Source organism: Cornus florida, unplaced genomic scaffold (assembly GCF_030987335.1).
Source record: "Cornus florida cultivar Cherokee Brave unplaced genomic scaffold, ASM3098733v1 CherokeeBrave_3.0.0_Hap2_Chr02, whole genome shotgun sequence".
NCBI lineage: Eukaryota > Viridiplantae > Streptophyta > Magnoliopsida > Cornales > Cornaceae > Cornus > Cornus florida.
The window spans coordinates 54,025,704-54,049,211 of NW_026775572.1; positions in this window are offsets into that span (position 1 = coordinate 54,025,704).

A 23,508-nucleotide genomic window follows, 5' to 3' on the forward strand; every position below is an offset into this window, starting at 1 on the left:
TAGTTGTTTATGTGTTCACGGTTTTGAAAAGCATGCTTACTTGTGTACTTGTTTATTTACTTATGTGATCACATGTTAATGTGTTTAAAATGATACATATTATTACCATGATAATGATAGAAAGCAGTTGATTTTGATATGATGCCAAGTACGAGGAATATAGTGACGGATAGTGGCAGGCATGGTGTGTGTAGTTCTAATTTAAATGTAATGTAGCAAGTGGTGAGCACGGTACGTGCAAACGTGTTTGTATGGTATTGGGACAGTTATTTAGGCATGGTTTATGTAATCATTTTTCTTATGGAAGAAGGGGTGTTTAAAATTTTTTATAAAGGGACACGATTGTATCATGGTTGGGGTACGTTATTTATATACGTATGTGTTTGTGTGTGTTTACACGGTTGAGCATGGGATGGTTGTGTGAGTTTTGACCTGAATAGGCGAGGAGCTCGGTTGTTCCAGGGTTACTTGGGTGTCGGTTCTTATTGAACAAATGGTTTGGACTTCTAGCTCGTGATTGAGCTATTCGGTGTAGTCATTATGGTCTTCTTGTTGCATTTTGTGCGGTGTTTAGAGCATGACAGTGGAACGGGTTCGTATCTCATGGCACGGTGGTTGTGTTGTGTGTGAGTCTCATGCATTGGTGGATGGGTTCTTGTGACCGTAGAGGTCAGGTGTGTGGGTGAGGGTTTTGTAGGAGAAGGATATGACCTTAGGAGTTTAGTGTTTGTGACTTGGGTCACGATTTGGTGCGGAGGTTCTTTTTGAACTGATCGTGGTAGGCGTGACAGAGGTTGTCTAAGTCACAAGTGTGGCTTACGAATTGTAAATGTGTATTGCGGATGTCCTAGTATAGTCTAAGGAGCGTGTTGTGGTAATTGACTCTTGGTGAGTTGATTTCATAGCTCAGTGGATGAGTAGGGTTGTAGGTTGTATCGGTTGTCGAGAGAGCCTTAAGGTGGTGTATAGTGTTTAGTTTTAGCTGTGTAGTGCAGGGTTGCACCATGGAGTAGGTTGTATGAGGTCATTGAGGTGTTTGGTTGTTTGTAAATGAGGTGATTGGTGGTAAGTGTTGTGTTATCAAATGAACTGTGTATCTAATGGATTGTGTTTTTGGAAATTGAAGTTGTGGACTAGAGTTGTATTCCGGGTATGTTTAGGTGATTGTGTTGGGTATTTGAGGATTCAAGTGATAGATTGTTAATTTGAAATGATTGGGACTAAGGTGATTCTGTAGGCCTAGTTGGTAGCCCCATTTGACTTTTGTCGGGGCCAAGGGTGTTCTGAGGAACGGTGAAGCGGGGAGGTAGTGACGTTGCAACTGGGGTATGAAGTTTTCTTGTTTAGATGCGAAGATTGATTAGAAAGGGTGGTTTAAGTAGTTGGTTAAGCGTTTATGACTAATTGCATCGTTGATGGTTTTAAGGAGATAATTAGGTGTTGAATATTCTGGGTTTTAAGCCCATTTTGTTTTGAGGATTTGTCGACATGGCATTGCCGTATAGAGGTTCTTTTCTGGTGGGAAATAGTAATCGTTGTGGGGAGTATCGAGAGTGATGTTTATTTTATTGTTATGATGGTGTTATCTTAAGGATGTGTAAGGAAGAATCCCTTGGTAGTGGTTTGATGGTCCGATAGGATGATAGGTTTGAACTGTTGTTGGAATGAATGGCAGCAGAGATGTTATGGTGTTACGGTATGGTGTTTAGTACTGATGAGCGAAATGGTTTAAGATGTGATCCAAGGGTGGATTAGAGTTTACGAGTTGTTTGTTGTGAATTGTTGGATAGGTGATGGGATTGTGTGCTAATTGAGGGGATTGTGGATAGCCTAGTCTTTGGAGCAGTGAGAGTGGTGTTGTCATGTAGGCATCTTTTTCTTTTGAAGAGTCAGTAAGTTTTCGTGATTGAGGTCACGGTCTTGTGTGCACGGTGATTGAGGCAGTGTCTCCTGGGTAGGTAAAGATGAGGTGAATGGTAAAGTGTCATTTTATGGCCTTGAGGTTGTTGGTTATGAGTGACTAATTCTAGGTAAAATGGGACGCGGTGTCCGAAGAGCTGTGATTGTTTCTAATGATGGTATGTTGTGAGCGTCGGTGCTCTTACTTGATTGGTTTTGGTTAGGACAGGTATCGCGGTGTATTGTATGCGAGGCTTCTATATTGATAGAGTGTGACGGTCTGTTAGTAGCGAGGTCGCCTAGAATTGAGATCGTAATCTCTTATATGTTTTCAGTTGGTTCTTCTTTTAGTGTGTAGGGAGTTCATTTCATCTCAGGTGAGGTTGGGTGTCCATGGTTGGACGATTGATGAGTAGCGTGTGACAGGTTGTCGGGTGCATTTAAGTGCGAATCGTCAAACTCTTGTGAGAGTGGAATTCGTTGCCCTTTTCGTTTGTTCTAGTCTTGGTAAGGACATCGTTTGTTGTATATCTTGTCCTCTATTTAGGAGTTGTGTGCGTTCGTCGATGGACGGACATGTATGTGGTTTGCTATACTGATAGAATTCGTCAGTAGATGTCGTAATTGGAGGGGTTGACTCACTTCCACGGAGGGAGGTGGAGTCTTTGGGTTTTGTAGTGCTTGTTCTAAAAATGTTCTTGACCGATGGTGTATGAGGTACGAGTTGTCGAATGAAGATTGTAAGTTTTCGGTGTTTAGTACTAGCGGTGATGGCTAGGGGGTGTATCGTAAATCGGGAGTTTGAGGATGATTAAGTGATTGGATGCGTGTCATGTACTCGGATGTTACTATAGGCATTTGATTTGAGTAGTGTACTGAGGATAAGTGTCGATGTTGTCTTGGAATCTTGTGATTAGAGAAAGAGAATGTGTGATTCCATTGAGGAATAATGGGGAAGATTGACTTTGGTTTTGAGGTTTTAGGCATGAAATGGTCGTAGTGTTTGTTTTGACGAAGTAAGACTTGGATTAAGTAATATTATGAGTTATTTACCTGGTATGGGCGTTATGAGGAAATTGGACCTGGTATGGGCGTTATAAGGAAATTGGAGATCTCTCGTGCTGGTTGAGGATTGTGATGTTTGATGCTGTATTGTTTTTAGCTTGCTACGAGTTGTATGATTGAGGAATGATCGAGATTCTTAGTGCTGGTATGTGATTGTATAGTTGTTGAGGTTACGTATAGTGATGGGTGGATAGTGAGTGGATCTCATGGTTATTTTGTTGACTGTGTTTAAGGTTTAGACCTGAGGATAGGAACGATATCTGTGTCGAGGTCGGATTGAGAATGAGAATGGCTTGGCTAACCATTTCTCCTGAATCAATCCCTCTTTAGCACGATGCCGAGTCAAAGGTCGATATTTGTTTCGAGTTGTCATAAGTAGTGAGAGTATGGTATTGGGTGTTGTGTTGGTGTGACAGTGTGGATTTGGGTGGTTGTCTCGGGTAACGAGGTGTGTTAAGTAGGACCAAGTGTCCGATAAAGGAGTTTATGGTACAATCATTAATTATTAAGGATCTCGTTTGAGGATTTGTATTCGAGACACATGATGGTACATTTTATTATTCTGGTGACTCGTGATTATGTAGTCGTTGGGAGATCTTTGTTTTGTTTTCTTGGAGTTGTCTAGTATAATAATTGTAGGTTGGAGTGGTTGGTGGTCGTTGTATGATTATATAGTAGTATAGCCGTGTGTTAGATGGCGAGTATTTGTTTGGCAAAGATGTATAGATTTAAGATTGAGCTTGATTGTGTGATAGATAGGGTTCCTCGTTTGGGGTCTAGTTTGTCCTTTAAAGGGATGGGTTGAGATAGAATGTTGTCATGTTCAGGGGTCTTATGACCATTTTTCTTTCTAGCCTTGTGTAGCAGTGTAGCGGGGACCAGTGTTGGTTTTAACTCGAGTGTAGAATTTAGCGAGTTTTGTGTATGATGTTGTGTGTGATGAGTAGCCTCATAAGGTGGTGATCATTGGGTTTTTTGGCGGCAGAGTGTGATTGTCTGTTGGCGCTGGTGTCAAAGACAATATGGTTGTTGAGTTCTTAGTCTTGGGGTTTTGTGAAGTGTTCTCAGAAAATGTGTGGCTGTGGGCCTCCTTCTTTTAAGGAGGGTAGATTTCGATGACGAAATCTCTTTAAGGAAGGTAGATTGTGATGTTTCTAATTTTCGCCATTTTCCAATTTCTGGAATTTTTCGTTTACGTAAGGGTATTTTCTTTTTTTTGTCGTTTTACGTGCCGGACATTGTGGAGTGTGCCAGTTATGTCCGATAGTTGTTTGGGACATTTCATTGAGTTCAGGACTCTTTAAAATACAAGGTTGGTCATTTCTGCATTTTTCAGTTTTCGGGCCGAACAATCCCGTGTGGGACCCGCTACCGGAATTGTTGAGTACGGGGATTTTGGTTAGGTCCAATTGCATCATGTTCATTTTATTTAATATGTTTTGTGTGACTATTTTTATAGTTGATGCATATGTATATATATATAAATTTGTGGAAGGAATTAATGAGAAAAAGAAAAAAAAAAATTATAACAATAGGTGGGACCCACCATTTGAGCATCTTAAGCTATGAGACCACATTTTTGGTCTCATTTCCTTCTCTTCCTCCCGGCTACTTCTCTCTCTTTCTTTATTTCTTGTTTTCCTTTTCTTTTTCATCTAAAACTTCAAGCTTAGATTACTCCTTCAATACTTGGTATTTTTAAGTGCCGTTTGTGGCAAATTGGAGCTCACGGTGAGATCTATAAGTTTATCGGAACAATTTTGTGTTTGGTACACCCTAGGAGATTTGGGATCTAGGGCACAAATTGTGGCTTTTGGCTTAGATTGAGGTAGGGGTCTCTAACACATGCATTCTTGTTCCTTTGTGAGTTAATTCTATATGATATGTGGATAACTATGCTTAATTTGTGTTGATTTTGTCTTAAGGAGAATTAATTGTGTGCATGAAGTATATGATTTTGTGTGTTAGTTGATATTGTGCAAAATAACATGCTTAATTGATAATATTCATTGCCTATTGTGTTTTAGAACTTACTAATTTTCTTTATTGTGAAAGCATGATGTTTTCTTGGGATTTCTTGTAAAATTATGCTATATGATTTGAGCTTCAATTTGATGTATGATAATGGATAATGGCATGACACTGAATGGCATGATGCATTCATGCATCCATTGGGAAAGGAAAATGGGAAAAATGTTTTGAAAGCAAATGAAATGATTTTTGGTAAATGTTTTGAAAAGTGTTTGTGAAAACCCGGACGCCTAGGAGGCGTCTAGTGGTCTGTGGTGTTAGTGTAGTCTAGAGGGGAGTATGGTCGAGCTAACCAGGCCAGATACGATGCCTTGGATATGCCTTGTGGTCGTGGATGGTTAGCCGATCCTCCTTTAGTTGAGCTAACCAGGTCGGATGCGACGCCCTGGAGGTGCCTTGTGGTCGTGGATGGTTAGCCAACCCTCTCCTCGTGACGCCATAAAAGTGTTATGGGTCGGATTACACTAACGGTTTGGATGTTGAAACGAAAATGTTTCAGAAAATGGGAAGTGACATGAGCATGGCATTACACTTCATTGGCATACATGGCATGATTGTGACTTGGATGGTATATGTGTTTATATTAGATGCTGTGGTTATGGTATACATTCCCGGTATAGTATGATCTCATTCTCTTACTTTCTATTCTGTACGTGGATTCACGGGGTCATAAGAAGTGTGTCTTAGACAATCCTACTGAGCTTTATGCTCACTCCTTTATTATTAACATTTTTCAGGGCAAGGCAATATAGTGGCGGACGATAATCCACCACCAGTGTAGACGGGTTGAAGGACTTGGACACCTTAGTGTTTAATGCTTATTTTACTCCTTTTTGTTGTAAATGATATTAGAGGACATATTATATCACCTACATGTTTAGAGATGGTCTTGAGACTAGTCAGTTGTCTTTGGTGGTCTCATTATGAATTTAATACCCATGTAAGGCCTTAAGGCCATATTTTTAATGTATGACGGATTTGCTTAATTTAAAAGGTGTATCGGACTCATGTATAGCCTCATTTCATTTCATTACCACTTAATTATGTTAGATTCATCTTTTATATGGAAGATTTGGGACAGGTTTGGGCCTTAAGTAAGGTTACCAAGAGGCCAAATGAGTGCCTAAGTGTACAAGATCACATTTTTAAGCTTTCTGGGGCGAATTTGAGGTTCTGGGCATTTTGAACCGGTTCAGCCCCATTGAACCGGTTCAAGGGGGTCCTAAGGTGCATTAATGAGCATTCTACCCATCTTAAACCAGTTCATGACACCTTGAACCGATTCAAGTCCTCCAGTGTGCCATAATGCCTTAACAGTTTGAAAACTTGGAACATTCGATTTCGGATGGTCATAACTTCTTCGTTCGGAACCCAAATAGGGTCATTCTTAAGCCCATTTTCAAGGATTTTAAGTTATCATTCCAATGAAACCAACCTCATCCTCAAATTCCATTCATGTTGGGAGGTATGGTCATTTTTGTGGGACAGTGTCAGGATTTCTTTTAAACCGGGAAGGGGTGCTTTTGGGAAAACACATCCGGTGACCGTAGAACCTCACCGAACCTTATAAAACGTCTAGAAGAATTTTTTTAAAACCTTATTTGATTGGTTTAAGGTTGGATTACCCTTTTACACTGTAAAATAACCATTTTACCCTTTGTATGTCCTTGGGTTCAGGGAAGGACCCGGTTAGCGATCCGGACCCCGATTTGGGTCGTTACATGAACAGTCTGCTTTTATTTAGAATAGGAGAGTACATGACAATTTTCTGCTTGTTAATGATTTGGTCAAGGGGTTTGGTAGGAAGAAAAGGGATCTATCTGTCGCTTTAAAGATTGACATAAAAAAGGCTTATGATTCAGTGGACTTGAGGTTTATTCAGAATGCTCTTCATAGTCATGGTTTTAGTGAGCAATGGATCACATGGATCAGGGGATGTATCTTGTTAGCAAATTTTTCTATGCTTTATAATGGTGTGCCTACAGGATTCTTTCAAGCTTCTAAAGGTCTAAAACAAGGGTGTCATTTGTCTCATTTGCTGTTTTCATTTGTGACAGAGTATTTTTCTAAACTTATTTCTAATGTTATTGAGGATAGAAGAATAAAGAGATACAATGGGGTGGTCAAAACTGGTTTGAATATATCTCATGCCTTCTATGCTGATGATTTGCTTATGGTGGTGAAAGCTGAAGTAGCTACTATCAAAGCTGTGGGAGATATTTTGGGTGATTTCAAGAATATAACGGGGCTGCAGGTTAATAAAGAGATATGCTCTATCATTTTCTCTAAAGCTGTGAGAGCTAGAAGAAAACTTACTCGAATTCTGAAATTTCAGGTGGAGCAATTTCCTTTCAGGTACCTTGGTTTGCCGTTGTCAAATAATGTCTTAAGCACTGGTGATTACAAAATTTTGATTGATAAAGTTAATACTAGATTGGGGCATTGGAATACAATTAATCTCTCATTAGCTGGGAGGCTGGAACTGATAAAATCAGTGTTATTTTCTTATTTATATCACTAGATATTTGGTTTTAAGGTTCCTTGGGAAGTTAAAAATGTTCTAGAGAATAGATGTAAATAGTTTTATGGAGTGGTAAATCAACTACCAAGAAAATGGCTCAAATCAAATGGAGTCAAGTTACCTTACCTGTAGAAGAGGGTGGTTTTAATATTAGAAGGATTAGGGATATTGACTATGCAGCAAAGCTAACCATGTGTTGGGATTTTATTCAGCCGAAGGATAAACGTTGGATCCATTGGTTGAGGGTAGTGTACTTAAATAAGACTAGTGTTTGGCTTGTTGTTCCAAAGTTGAGTGATTCAGCTGTTTGGAAGTACCTGTTGGGGACTAAAGAGATACTTCTTGATAATGTAAAATTTTAGGTTGGAGATGGAATGCAGTTCAAATTGTTGACTGATCCTTGGTGTAAAAATCAGTCTCTTATTCAGTTATTTGGGGCTAATAGATTCAGAGGGTTTGACAGACAAACTAACTTGTCTATTATTTTGCAATATGGGAATTGGCATCTACCTGAAGATTTTTCTGGACATGTGAAAAATGTTATTCAGCAAATTAGTATTCAACCTGGTACGGATCAAGTTAAGTGGAATAATGGAAATTTTTCATTGAAAATAGCTTGGAATTGTTGCAGAGCTACTGGAAACAAGTTCAAATAAGCTGTGTTGGAAGAAATGCAGGCCTCGGATCAGTTTAAGTGTTGTGATCATTCTACACAACAAAAATATTTCTTTTGTGAATTTACAGAAAAGAGGGCTTCAAGTAGCATCTGGTTGTTATAACTGTTTTGCTGGGGATGATTCGAATGATTATTTCTTCTGTTATTGTAAGTTTGCTTCAGAGATTTGGAATGGAGTTTTTGATTTGTTGCAGATTCAGGTCCCAAAATTTTTAAGTTTGAACCACATTGTGGATTGGTTTTTGCAGCACACTACTTCCAAGACTTTCAAAGCTCAGGTTTTAAATGGCATCTTCCCGGTTACTATTTAGAAGATTTGGTCCAACAAGGATTCCATGCTACATACAAGGACTCAAGAACAATGCTCTTACGTAGTGCAAGCTATTATTTGGGATGTTATTACATTTTTAAATATTAGCTTAGCAGATCTTTTGATTGTTTTTTATCTGTAATGTTCATTTTTGTTTTGTTTTGGTTGTTTTGCTGAAAGTGAAATTTCATTTCATTTTCAATTTTTGGAGATTTTTTCTCCTATTGTAATTGTACTTCTTTTGAAAATATTTATAAAAACACCCCCATTCAAGGAAAAAAAAAAAAAAATAGTGTCATCCAGGGACGGAGCCAGGATGTTAAGGAAGGGGGGTAAAAATGAATTTTGGAGGCAATAATGCATTTTTTTTAGTAATTTTAGTGAGGGCAAAGGTAATATTTCACGGGTATATTATTGAAAATGAACAAATTATAAGGGTAGAATACTAAAAAATAAAAATAAAAATTAGTGGGGGCAATTGCCCCCACATGGACGGAGCCAATTAAGGCCCAGAGGGGGCACGTGCCCCCCCCTCACTTTGCTCCAATCTACTATACATAGGTACATATTTTTGGTATATGCATATACTTACATGGTAATTTTAAATAGTGCCCCCCTCAAATTTTTGAAAAAAAAAAAGAGGTTACATATATCTCTTCTTCAAGTATACAATATATTTTTCATTTTCTAATTTTTGTTTCCTTTTTCGAAAAATTCACTTGTGTATAATTATATATTTTTCTATTTTTTAACTTATTTCTTTTTATCGATGACATTTGTGATTGTATTTAACTAAAATATTATTAATTAATATTTTGATTCTTATATTTGTAACTATATTTTTTTTACAGTATTTATTTAGCATATTATTTTACAACTATTTTTTTCTTATTTGCCTTTTTGATTTAAAAAATTATACTTCCTATTTGTCATATTTATTATTATTATTTTTTTTAACAAATGCATTGTGCCCCCTCTGAAATAAAATCCTGGCTCCGCCCCTACCCCCACTGCCTTCTATGTGGATCCATCCCTAGTGTCACCACATTCATCATTGCTAATATCCATTGCTTCCAATCAAATAAAAAGTGAGTGAGACATCTTTCATTCCCTAGAGATAACTCATCTATCCCTTCCCCTCTCCATTCCATCCATTATTTTGAACTAAGAGTTTAATATATAATACATAATCTCTCTGTTTGTGACTTTATAAAATTTTAACTTTATTGTGTATTAATATTGCAATTTTACTATGATAACGAAGAAATATTATAGAAAATTTACTTTTTCATTTTAATTGTCATGGGATATTTTTGCCCATTTATGATTATAATAAGTAGGTAAAAGTGCAAAAACCCTCCTAAAGTTTTACCAAGTAAGCACAATACCTGTCTGTGGTTTAAAAGTAGGGATGGCAATGGGGCGGGGCGGGGCGGGGATCTCATTCCCCATCCCCATCCTCGCTGAATTTTTTAATCCCCATCCCCGTCCCATCCCCGTTTAAAATTTCACCACCAACCCCATACCCGCCCCTGCCCCCGACCTCTTATCCCCATCCCCGGCCCAAGCCCCAATTAACATATATTATTTTTTAAAAAAAAAAAACATAATTTCTCTTATTTTCATATATATAATAAATCTAATTTAGTAATAAATCATTAAATGTAAAGGTATATTAGTAATTTAATACTTAATTGGGGTGGGGCGGGGCAGGTTTACCCCATCCCCACCCTCGCCGGGTTTTCAAAATTTATCCCCATCCCCATCCCCGTTTACATAAAAGGGTCCCCATCCCCGTTATAAACAGGGCGGGGCGGGGCGAGGATAGGGAATTTGCCATCCCTATTTAAAAGTGAACGAATTAGTCCCTATAGTTTAAAAAGTGAGTAAATTGTCCTCTTACATTTCACCTCCGGCCACTTTTCACCAATATTGTGATGCAAATGATTGATATTCTTTTTATTAATACGGAAAGTACCCTCCAATAGACTGTTATACCCCTCTTCTTATAAAAAGGTTTTACATTCGTTTCTTTCAATCAAACCCATTTTTACTTTCTCCTTTCCATTTGCATACCCGCTTTATGGTAAGTTGATTTAAACATTTATATATATATATATATATGATTATGATAAGTTGTATATATAATATAATATAGTATAATAATACCAACGGGCAAGTGGCCTAGCTTAGCCCCTACTTCCCAAATAAATATACTCCTTATATGATTATGATAAGTTGTATATTTAATATAATATAATATAATATATAAGGGTTAAGTGCAAAAAAACCCTTCGCTATATAAAAAAAATGTGCAAAAAATACCCTATTAGAGATAAAGTGCATATAACTCCCTGTATTATCCATCTTCTCAGCAAATTGCCCCTTATTGAATAAATCTGATGAAAAATAGCCGTTGGTGATGTCATTTTTTTTTCCTACAAATTCAAAAGTACCCTTTTGTATAAAAAGAATGCCCTTACCAATTTTGTATATATTTGAACAGTGAATGGGTTTATTTGGATGTACTTGAAGACTTATTCAAGGAAATCTTCTCTGTAATATTATTTTTCTCTCTCTAAAATATTTGTATCTTGTCGTTTAGCAATTTGTTTCCAAGAAAACATCATTTCTATTTTTTATTTTTTTATGATACTAAATTTTATTTGGTATATCAAGTAAGATTCTGTCATCTGTACTTCATTTTTATTTTTTTTATTTTTTAGAATATTATTTATTTCAATATATATATATATAAACATGATCTTTCTTGCAAATATTCTTTTCTAATTCTATAACTTTTATATATTTTACTTCTATTCCTGTAACTCTTCTTCAATAAGAAAATATAATCTCTCTCTCTAAAAGAGAGCACCTGGAATCAGCATGCCCCAAGAAATTTCATAGTATCAGCAGAGAGCCAAAGAGCACAACCGGGAAGAGGTTGCTTGACCCACTCCAAAAAATCAATAATCCATGCAATTCCAATCTTTTCAAGAAGATCAAGAGAAAAAATTAAGAACCAGTTACAAATTTTCGCTATAAATAGATAGAAATCATAAATAAATAAAATAATAAAAAAAAAAGGATAGAGAGAAAATTAGATAGAAAATAACTTCTTTTATTTCGATGAGGCCATGTCAAAGCAATATTAGGAAGTTTGGATCAATTTTTTGAGTATTTTTATTTGTGTGGACTTGTTTAGTTTTTATCAGCAAATTTTTACACTTACATATTCCTTCTTCAAATTTTAACTTTGAGTACGAATACAACATGTCATTCCTTACTAGTTAAGCAATAATGTATCAATCTGTTATAAATAGTTGAGTTTATTTACGGATATAAAATAAAAGATAAGGTTGGTAGATGCGTAATTAAGCAGTGGGTTTATTTTTATGGAGTAAATATAATTATATAGAGTATTGTTATGTTATGGCAGTCAGAGAAGAAAAATATGAATTTAAGGTTAATTTTGACATTTTGCCTTTTATTTTTTTTTTTTTTTAATTTTTTTTTTTTTTTTTTTGCTAATGATAAAGTAAGGTTAATTTAGTAATTTTTATCTGCTAAATTTATGATTTGTCCTTATTTGCACAAATTGAAAAAATGAGGGGATTTTCTGAACAATAGGGAGTAATTGCACATTTTTGTATATTATGAGGGATTTTTTTGCATTCAACCCTATATATAATGATAAATTGTATATATAATATAATATAAAAATACCAACGTCGAAGTGCCCAATAGTACCAGACCCATACTTTCTAAAGGGAGCTTAGGAGTTCAATGTGTGAGTACTAACTAGGAAATATAACGTAGGCAACAAGTTGAAATGTGTTAAAGAATGACCAAGTTTTAATTTGTAAAGTGTCACTACTACCTCTAACTACTAATATAACTAGGGTGAGTAAGAATCGTCCCAAGGGATTGGGGGCAATGTTAATATAGAAACAAAGTCGGACTAGTAGGTCGAGCGATCAAAAGGTGGTTTTATTGATTAATTAAACTACAATGTAAATAGATTTAATGCAAAGCAATTAAAGTAAGTAAAGGGTAGAGAACAAGAGAGAGTGATCTTGGAATTTAGAGGTCACCACTAAACACCACCTTTCTGGATACTCAATGTGTAATGAATGAGGGGAAATATATGTTGCAACACCAATATGTGTGATTAATTAAATCAACAAGCATGGATGACTAATTAAGCATAAATTATCTAGACAACCTAATGAATAACACAATATATCAAACTAAGCCATTATTTCTTCCTTTAAGTTCACAATCAAACACTTTAACAAGTTAGAGAATTATACTACTTGCATTCATAAGCATGGAATATCAAACAACAAGCATGGATTGTCCTCCCATCTAAGAAAATAAGGCAACTACACTACAACTAAACTAAGGTAAAGGCACAATCCATCAAGAAATAAGTATGAACCATCAAACAAGCTACAAGAGTATTCCATTAAAGCACCATGCCTTGATAATTTCTAGATTCATAACATCAACACACATAGACATACAGCAATATCACAAAACCAAGAGATAAATACATGAACATTATAGCATACATAGACATATGAATAGAATGAAATGATCAATTGGAAGTATTAAACAACATAAATCATTGTAGAAACAAGATTCATATATAAATCAAATGTCAAGACATGAATTACAACATAAATCCCCTTAAAATACAAAACATCAAGATCTAGAAGGCATGCTTAGGGCTAACTTTAGCCCTAATAAGATATTTAGCCACTCATTGATGTAGTCATCCAACCCTCAAGGGCCATCTCCATGGTAGGATTGATCTTCTTCTCCTTGATGGAAACCCTAGATGAATGGAAGAACTCTCAAATGGTGTGTGTATCTCTCTAATCTCTAAACTCTCTCCTCTATTCTCTTCTTAGATTGTATATTGTGTGTCTCCACCCCTCACATGTATATATCCATCTATGGTGTAAAAATGGCTCAAAATCCTTATATAGGTAGCTCAAATGTCACACCCAATGGTCAGGTCTCGTGCATTAGGGCCCCTTCAATGATTGCACCATGAGCCCTCTTTTAATGAGCTGGACTCTATTTTATTTTGAAGTTGAGGAGATTCGATCGATCGAATTCTGATGAGATCGATCGAAAAAAGTTCAGATCGATCAAAGTGTGGCTAGATCGATCAAACCTTGGCGGCGCCTTTTTGGAATAGGATAAGTCTGAGATATTTTTGGGATATTTTGGGAAAAAACAAAAGTGGTAGGTGGGGATAAGATGAAAAAAGTTCGATCGATCGAAAGGAAAGTTGGATCGATCAAAGATAGAAATTCTTAAGGATAAGGACAAGGGGTTTGATCCATCTTGGTTAGGCTGGATCGATCACTGTGAGATCAATCGAAGATTGGTCTGATCAATCGAAACTTGCTGTTTTCCATCACTTTGCTCTTTTCTTCCATTTAGCTTGAGATTGCTTCTTTTATGCTCTAATTTGACGGAATGGACTTATTTTGGGGATAAGCTCCTGAAAAGGGCAATAATACGAAATTAGTCTAAAACGGGAAAATAAGATAGATAACGGTCCTAGAATATTCGAGTTTAAGGGGTTTAAATACGCACTTTTAGCGCTCATCACACTCCCAAACTTAAATATTGCTAGTCTCTAGCAATGAACTATGAAGTAAAGAAATGAAACAAACAACTATACAACTATGAATCTAGAAAGCAATAAATGGATAACGCCACTTTCGTAGGGAACACGATTGCATTTAACACATGCAACAAGCCTTTTAAACCCTTAAGTTACCCCTAGTGGACGAGTTTTTAGAATAATACCCACAAACATTAAACTCATTCTCACAAAAGAGGCACCAATATTGCAAACAAGTATTGGGAGAAAACTACCTCAAGTATGCAATTTTTCAACCATTTCTAAGCAATCTCCCAAAATCTTAACATCAAGCAAGCAAGTATGGTCCTCCACACATCAAGAAAATGATATGCAAATCAAAACAACTCTAGAATTCTTTTTGAGTGAACCGGCATCAAATATGTTGTTATTTAAGCCAACTAAAGAAATGATCACATCCTTACCCTCATACTAGCACACAAATTTAGTCCCGATCATCAAAACAAAGAGTGGACCTTTTATTAAAATTTTATTCATCTAAGTGCACTTATTATTTTCACTCAATTTTTTTTTTTTTTTTTTTTTTTAGCTATCCTAAGGATCAAAAATGGAAGCATAGTGCAATGTGTTGATCTATTAAGCTTTCTAGCGATCCATGAGGTCGAGCGTTAGGTCAATGACTCCCAAACCAGAAAGCTTTAGGACATTAGGTGTTTAAACACCCCTAAGGACTTAAAAGTTCAAATCAACTAGGCTACAAATAAAAACAACCTCCATTTAATCATTTCCCACTTCTCACCCTTTGGGAGAGTCCTCACTTTTTCATTTGTTTTTGTAACGTCTTCTTCTTCTTCTTCTTTTTTAGAAGATTCAATTATTAACCTAGAGTTTGGGCCCTCCACCTTTCGGCGCGAGAAGTTCAGTACTTGATGAGGCTAAAATTCCGGCTACTCAATGAAAATGGATTGTTATCCACTTTTGTCAAGATGAAAGCTTTTAATGCACTACTAGCTCAATTAGGATATAACCAAATCAATAATCAACAAAGCATGTACCCCACAAATGAATACTAGTATGCGCCTGTGCTAGTGTAGAATCCTAGAGTGAATCTCAAAACAATCACAAAATTAAGATGATGCGGACCACAAGTGCAAGCAAGATATCAATTTGTTAAAAAAATTCCTCTTAAATGGCATCCACAAGGTATACAAGGAGTATTGGACTCTTAAGTCAAACAATTGTTAAATTTTAAGCCATATAGTCCTCAAAAGATGAAAATCATAGCTAACCATGGACCAATCATAGAAAATTCCTCAAATAAATAAGTCATGATCAAAATTTGAATTGAAAATAAACAATACAAAGAAACACCTATTACCCCCAAACTTAAATGGCACAGTGTCCTCAATGTGTAAAGAGAACAAAAGGAAAGAGTATATCAATGCAGCTATGGTAAGGAATAACCGGGACACAAATATCTGAAGTGGGTGGTATAACCCCCCAAACTTGGAATTGACTGTGGTCCTGAAAAGATGGCACTGGAATAAAAGTTGATCAGATAACAAAGGGAATAATAACAGTGCACAGTGGCATGAAAGTATGAGTAGGATAATAAATGAACTAAGGAGAGATAAATAAGGATGGTCTTGAAAATTTTTGGCAGCACTTTCTTACTGAAGTCACTGGGATGTACCTGATAGTGGAGTCAATCACAGATAAATATATCACTATAATAACCTGACATCCGAAAATATCATGCGTATAATAAAGAAAATAAAAGCAGTGCAAGGTACAACACAGTATCTGGGCCAACAGACTAGCCACAAAAAAATAATATAACAGTATCAAAGCATAGTAAAGTATCACAAATATATATAAAATGATAAAGAGATAGGGAGGTCAGACAGATGAGGTCAGTCTGGCAAGGCGTGATCCCTAGATATCTCTGGATAAGTCCTGCAACGCAGCTAAGACGTCCGCACGGAGAGTGATTACGTTAGTGCTAAGGGAGGCCACATCTGACTGAAGAGAGACTACCGCGTCCTCTAAGGTCTGGATACGTTCTTCTAAGCCGGGTGTCTGAACTGGAATGTCAGGGATGACTCGATCAGGAGACTGATGCTCATCTTGACTCTGCTCCTGAGAATGTACTGGCGACCCTGCTGGAGAGTGATATGGTGACTCTGCTGGAGGCTCCTGCTCCAAGTCAATCTCCATATGTGCATCCGCAACCACCTGTGGATCTGCTGGATCATACTCTGCTGCTGCTGCTGTTGCTGCCTCTGCTAACTCCGCCTCCTCAGTTGCCAAGGCTACCTCATCCTCAAGACTCCGAATAAAAGCATTGTAACTCTTGTCCCAATCCTTCCTACCATAGCAGTAAGCGCCTGACTCAGTATACTCTACCAGATGGAAAGGGTACTGCTGATCTCTGAGGATCTAAGTGATCAGGTGGGCAAATGGAAGGAAGGTGGCACGCCCAGGCTTGGCCTTGCTGATGTAGCTGAAATAGAGTCTCATCATGACACTCCAGCAAAGTACAGGAACAGAAAACTAATGGCCCGTATAGAAGGCGTAGAGGGCAGCAAGAAAATCTAAACGCCCCTGGATCTTATGGCCCGCCATAAATACATTTCGATACAAGACCGAGTTGAAAAACCATAGATCATCGGGTAAATAAGTCCAGGTGGCGAATGTCTCGCCATCACTATAATGGCCAGTCCGGGCGACTACCATATCTGCGTCAGAAGGCTTCATCAGAATAGGATACTGTAGATTGGAAGGGCAGACGTGTGGGCACCGAGAAGATATGGTCAATGTCTCCACTGTAATGCGGATAAGATAGCCATCTATAGTAGTCCGCAACTCAGATAAGTTACTCGGGGCCGGCCGGAGGTTCTGGTAGAACAACTGGACGAGCCTCGGGTAAACTGGATAGGCGATTGGGGCAAGAATCATTGAAATGCTGCGCCGCTCTATCTCATCAAAGGCCGCCTTGGTCAGGACTGACCGGGAAAAGAAGGCAGTGTCAAAGACAGACTCATGCGCCACTATAAGGCTTGAATATCTCCTGATAAGTCTGTCTCGGACCTGGCCGGGTTGTGCCGATGGTGGTGAAGGCGGTGGTATATGCTTAGTCTCATCTGCCGATAAAGAAGATGAAAAGGCGGATGCAGAAAAGGCGAAGCGCTCGGACTGAGCTGGAGCTGGCTCCTCATGCTCCTCTACTCGCTGTCTCACTCGGCGATCATACTACCGACTAGCTATAGTCTTAACGTGAGCCATGGCCTGCAAAAAGAAAAGAAACACTTGCAATTGTAGTCAGTAGCAGGTATGAGATATAGATTTGAAGCTTAACAAATAGAAACATGCATGTCAAATTAGGATAGACAACTCAGAGTAATTTACATGAATCTATGCAAGTGATAAAACTGGCAGGTATAAATAGTGACTAAGTGAAACATGCTAAACATAATAAGTGTGGAATGCATCAAATGTGGAAAACACAGGCATTGGGCATTAATGAGATAGCATGAAACATGAAAGAGGGTAGGTGAAGGGTGCATGCAAAGTATTGAGGTTCGATCGATCATAAAAAGATTGGATCGATCTAGGTTGGATCGATCAGGATTTAGTTGAGATCGATTGAGCTTCGATCGATAAGAAAAAAGTGTGATCGATCGAACTCTATAAAAAATAAATTAAAAATTAAAAAAAAAAACGAACAATAGCAGATTTATGACGTGGACAACACGGGGGGGCACCTATAATACCCCTAATTTTAAAATGGATATTCCTGGTATTTATTTATTATTAATTTTCATTTTGGTTGTTTTATTTGTTTATATTTACATTAATTGTTGACGTGTATATGTGTTAATTTAATTATTTTCATTGTGGTGATTTACTTGTTTTACTTTAATTGATCTAATTATAGTTAATTATTTAAGTGTTTAATTTAGTTGTTTTAATTGAATTAAGTTAATTAAATTTAATTGGTTTTAATGTGACTGTATGATGGCACACATATAGTTCTATTAGGGTTACAGTTTATAGCCGACATAATTTAAATGTAGGTTGTTATATGGGCCGACTAGGGTTAAGATTAGGACTCTGTCTCTAATGATACTAGGAATAGGTTTGTATTCACGTCTCTATATATATATAACAGTACGTTGGTTTAGGGTTACAAACAAAACCCTATTCACTACAGTGAGACAGAGAGAACTTTGAGAGATTTCCAGAGAGGTTCAAGAATAACTGGACGGAGTGCTTCTGGGTTGAACTAAGAGCACCGGAGGTGTAGAACAGGAGTCTCGGACGTGAATGGAAGCTTCAGAGACGGTGGTTTAGAGTTTCAAAACTGAAACTCAAGGCAAGTCATTATTCTATTCCTTCCCATTAATTCGTGTTCTGTGCATGCCTAGTTAGACTCCAGGGATTAATCAAGTATTAAAACAGAATAAATTAAAGTTAATATTAATCTTGTAAGCATGTTTGAAATAACTTTTAAATCGTTGCATAAATCTGTTTTGTGTTTAATATTGTTCTCGCTTAAGATTCTATTTGCATTGGTTTTAATCTTGCTTAACCTTGGTGTATTTAGGATTAGATGCATGCTTATAATTAATTCTAGGACATCAAATGAACCCTGAAATAAGTTATAAAAACTGTACAGTGGCTCTGAACTTCGCCGGAGGCGAAGAAAACGAACAGGTTAGGGGATACGGCTCTCAAAGGAGGAGAGCCGGCTCACCAAAAGAGGGAGCTGGCTCTAGGGCTTGTAGAGCCGGCTCTACAAGGGGTAGAGCCGGCTCCACATGAGGTGGAGGCGGCTCCACCAAGGGGAGAGCCGGCACCTTTAGTTTGGGAGGCAGCTCAACCCTCTTTTCTTTGGTTTTTCGTGTTCTGGGTTTGGTTTGGACAGTTAGGGTTGTTTCTAAATGCTTCCAGTTGTTGTGAATGAAGAATATTACCTGTTATAGACTTGTAAATACTCTTTGGAAGCATGTGGATGTTAATATGTTGAAACAGGAAGTAATATAAGGTTAAACAATAAACCTGTATGTGGGAAATTGGATTATACATTGAAACTGCTTACTGTTTTTCTAAAGCAATTTGATTTCTTTCGCATGATTTAAAATTGTTAATCATGTCTCAGCTGTGTTATAAGCATATAGTTATTTATCTGGAAAAATAAATATGCTTTGATGGAATTAATTGATGTTTAAATCTACTGTTTACAGGCATCAGTTATGGTATTGTTTGGAGGTGTTAAATGTGTAGTCTTCCTTTGTAAATTTGAAAGACTGGAATATGATTTCTAAATCTTATATTGGATGCATAATTTGTCATACACATGTTAGACTATATTTATGCTAATTCTAGAGTATGGTTAATAAGTATCTATTACTGTTTTGTCAATTTTGTTAACTGGAGGATTGTATGTACCGGTATGAGATGGTGACATACTAGGTATGGACTAGTTCAAACACTAAGTTTTACCTAATTTGAATTAAGGTATGGATTAACCATATAGGTTAAGTCCATCACCTACTTGTGTCATGTCAACAAAATAGTTGAATGACTTAATGTGGTTTCAGGACGGATGTCTATACATATATCAGACCATTACATAGATGGATGATATTTTGTATTAGGATGAGTACGAACTTTATATATTTATTATATGGTGCCATAGTATGAGCTTGAGTCTCAGAACCATGGTTAGGGCGCGTATATCGCCCAGGATGGATAACTGGACATAGGTGTTGTTCCCTAGTAAGTCTAGGTACACATGACCACATTATGTGCGATTTGCATGGTATCTCTACTCAGGCTGAGATAGACCTATTGGACTAGTGAGCGTCCTATAGTGTGTACTATATATACATATGGACTACTCTAGATATTGTTGGGCTATCTAGGATGTATCTGCGTATCGGATTACTGTATGGTTTGTAGTGGAATAGGACTTGCATGTGGGTCTGACCCACTTTCTTATTTTTCAGATGTTCGTCAATTCCAGGGTTAGAGCTTGGACGTGTAGTGCAGATACAGACATTCATTCCTCCGACTACGTAAGAATCCTTTCCATGTTTAGCTTTAGATTCTATTTCCGATGTTTTAGTTTCTATTGGGATTTTTAATAAGGGGTCCACTGGATGGATTCCCGAGTTGTTTAACTTATGGAGTTTTAGAGTATCAGATTTTAATAATTATATTTTGAGGATTTTAAATTAGCATTCCTTCAGTTTATTATTTTTATTTCTTATTTCACTTTGTATTCTGTGTTCGGTTACATATTGATTGTTTGATATTCCCTCGGGTTTGGGCCTGGGCCTGATCAACCCGTGTCTCGGATCCGAGGGGTATCACATCACCCGAGCAAGCTTGTGGGTCCCTCTACACCTCAACTAGTCAATTTTTGGTCACTTAAATAGGCACGTGACCCCTAAATCGAAATCGAAAATAAAACATATATATACAAAAATATCCAAATATATACAAATGCTTCGAAGCTTCAAAAATGGCAACAATCATAATGGGAACTCTAGATCTAAGCATGGCAACATCAAAATACGAAGATGAAGTTCGAAAATTGAAAATAGGACCCAAAACTTACCCAAAACGAAGAGAGAATTGGTCCGAGAGAGAGAGAGTAGATCTAGGAGCGAGGGAGACTTTGGAAGCTTCGGAGATGTCGCCGGAGGTTCGCCGGAGGTGGGGAAGAAGTTGAACAGCTCTGGGAGAAAGAAGAAGGGTCTGAGATCGATGGTGAAATCGATCTAAATGACCCTTGGGTCATATTTTTAAAAACGATCTTTGACATGTTCGATCGATCTGAAAAAGATAAGATCGATCAAACTAAGATCGATCTGAAGGAACTCAAATCGATCGAACTTACAAAACGACACAGTATTTTTGAAAATTTTTGAATTTTTGAAAATTAAAATATTTTATTATTATTATTATTATATTTTAAATTAAGAGGTGAATAAAAATAAAATAAAATAAAAATATTTTTGAATTTTTTTTTATAAATATATATATATATATATATATATATATATATATATATAATAAAATTCAACAAGAAATCAAAGGTTAACAGGAGCACCCAAATCAATTGAACATAGATCGATCAAAACTCGATCGATCCAACAGGTGAAAAACTTGCAGACATGCTCAAACGATCACACAGAGAGGTGATTTTCAGTGGGTTCAAAAAAAATTCTAAGTATAGAATGAAGATCGATCCAAGGGAAAACTGGATCGATCTTGGAATTTCAGATCGATCGAGAATAAGGTTCGTACGATGCACAGAAAGCTGAAATATGCAGAAAATTTATGCACGATAGAACAGAGAGATGATTGGATGCAGAAATGATGTTCGATCGATCAAACCTCTTTTGAGATTGATCGAATAGGCACAAAATGATTACTTTAAAAATGACAGTACATGCATTCTCAATCAAAGTCCCTAGCAATGTGTATGAACCCAGAATATATCTAGACTTCGTAAGAAATGAAAGGTAAAATAGAAATGAGGGAGGAATAGGGTTGTAAACCCTACAAAGTACTAGTCTTTAACATCTCTAGCAAAACGTTGGGCTCTTCCCGGATCAAAGATCTTGTTGTGCATCCCCTTCTTGACGTGTTGAAAAGTACTTTAAATCCCACCCAACAAATTGTTCCCTAAAGAACTTGTTGAATTTGACTCAAAAGAGATTGATGGTCCTTTGTCAATGCTATTATTGGGCTTCCATGCCCTTTCAACACTTGTTTTCAAAACCACATTCTTTGAAATCATTTTGGAAGATGGACCTTTGGAAATACAATTTTCAAGCAACAGCTCAACTTTATCAAATTCATTTTCAAGACATTTTTCCATAACACACACTTCTTCATGTTTTTCCATTAAACTCGGGGTTGGATTAAAGATGTTCAACTTCACTTTCATATGGCCAAATGAGATTTTCATTATCCCCGTCCTACAATTGATGTTGGCATTTGTGGTTGCCAAGAAAGGAAGGCCAAGGATAACAGGAATTTGGCTCTTCGGATTTGGAACCGGTTCCATGTCAATGACAACGAAATCAACCGAGAAGAAGAACTTATCAATCTTGATCAATACATCCTCAATAATAGCCCGGGGCTTTTTGATAGATCGGTCGGCTAGTTGCAAAACTACTGATGTCAATTTTAAATCTCCTAAGCCCAATTTAACATATACTGAGTACGGAAGAAGATTAACACTTGTTCCTAAGTCAAGAAAAGCCCGATTAATAACATGGTCACCAATGACACAAGAAATAGTAGATGAACCGGGGTCCTTAAACTTTGGGAGAGTGTTGTGTTACAAAATAGAGCTTACTTGCTCGGTCAAGACCACTTTCTTCGGTGCTTGGCTTTTGTTCTTCCTCTTTTGGGTGCAAAGATCCTTCAAGAACTTGGCATAAGTCAGAATTTGTTTGATTGCATCTAAAAGTGAAAAATTAATCTTCACTTGCCTAAACACTTTAATGATTTCATTCACTTTGGTCTTTTGTTTCTCAATACAAATGGGTCCTTTCAAGGCATCTGGGAATGGAGCCTTTGGCTCAAAAGTTTTTTCAAAATCTTTCTTTGAATCACTTTCAACACAAGAAGTTTTCAAATCATTGTTCAAATCATTTTTCACCACTTTCTCAATAAGATGATCATGCACATGTAATGAAGGAGGAACAAAATGTGAAATGGGACGGGTGTCAACTTTTGGTTGCACCGAATCACTCTCTTCATTGGAAACTCCAACTTGATTGTCAACAATTTTCCCACTTCTCAAGGTCGTCACCGCATTAATATGTTCAATTGTGTGACCTTCATTGGTTTCCACAACAAATTGTTGCTTTGGTGGGGCATTTAGAGGCATCTTCCCTTTCTCTCTAGCATTAAAAGTACTAGTTATTTGCCCAACTTGAGTTTCTAGCTTAGCAATGGATTGACAATGGGAATGAAACAATTGAGTGTTTGCCTCTAGAGTACCCAGAGCGATCAACACTTGTTCCTCAAAAGCGGGACTCTTAGAATTTCCTTGAAAATAAGATGATTGATTAGGAAATGGGAGTTTGAAAATTGGTTTCCATGTGATTGAAAAGATAATCTATAACTTTGGGAACCTTGGTTTTGCATTGGAGGTGGAATATACTTTCCTTGAAAACCACCTTGGGGAGGGTTTGAGCCTTCCCCTTGGCTTTTCCAAGAGAAGTTTGGATGGTTCCTCCATCCGGCATTATAGTATGTGCCATATGGATTATTCCCTTAGTTGACAAATGTGGCATTAACTTGTTCATGATGCTCACTTTGCACATGTCCATGTGGATAATTGGAAGTAGAATGTA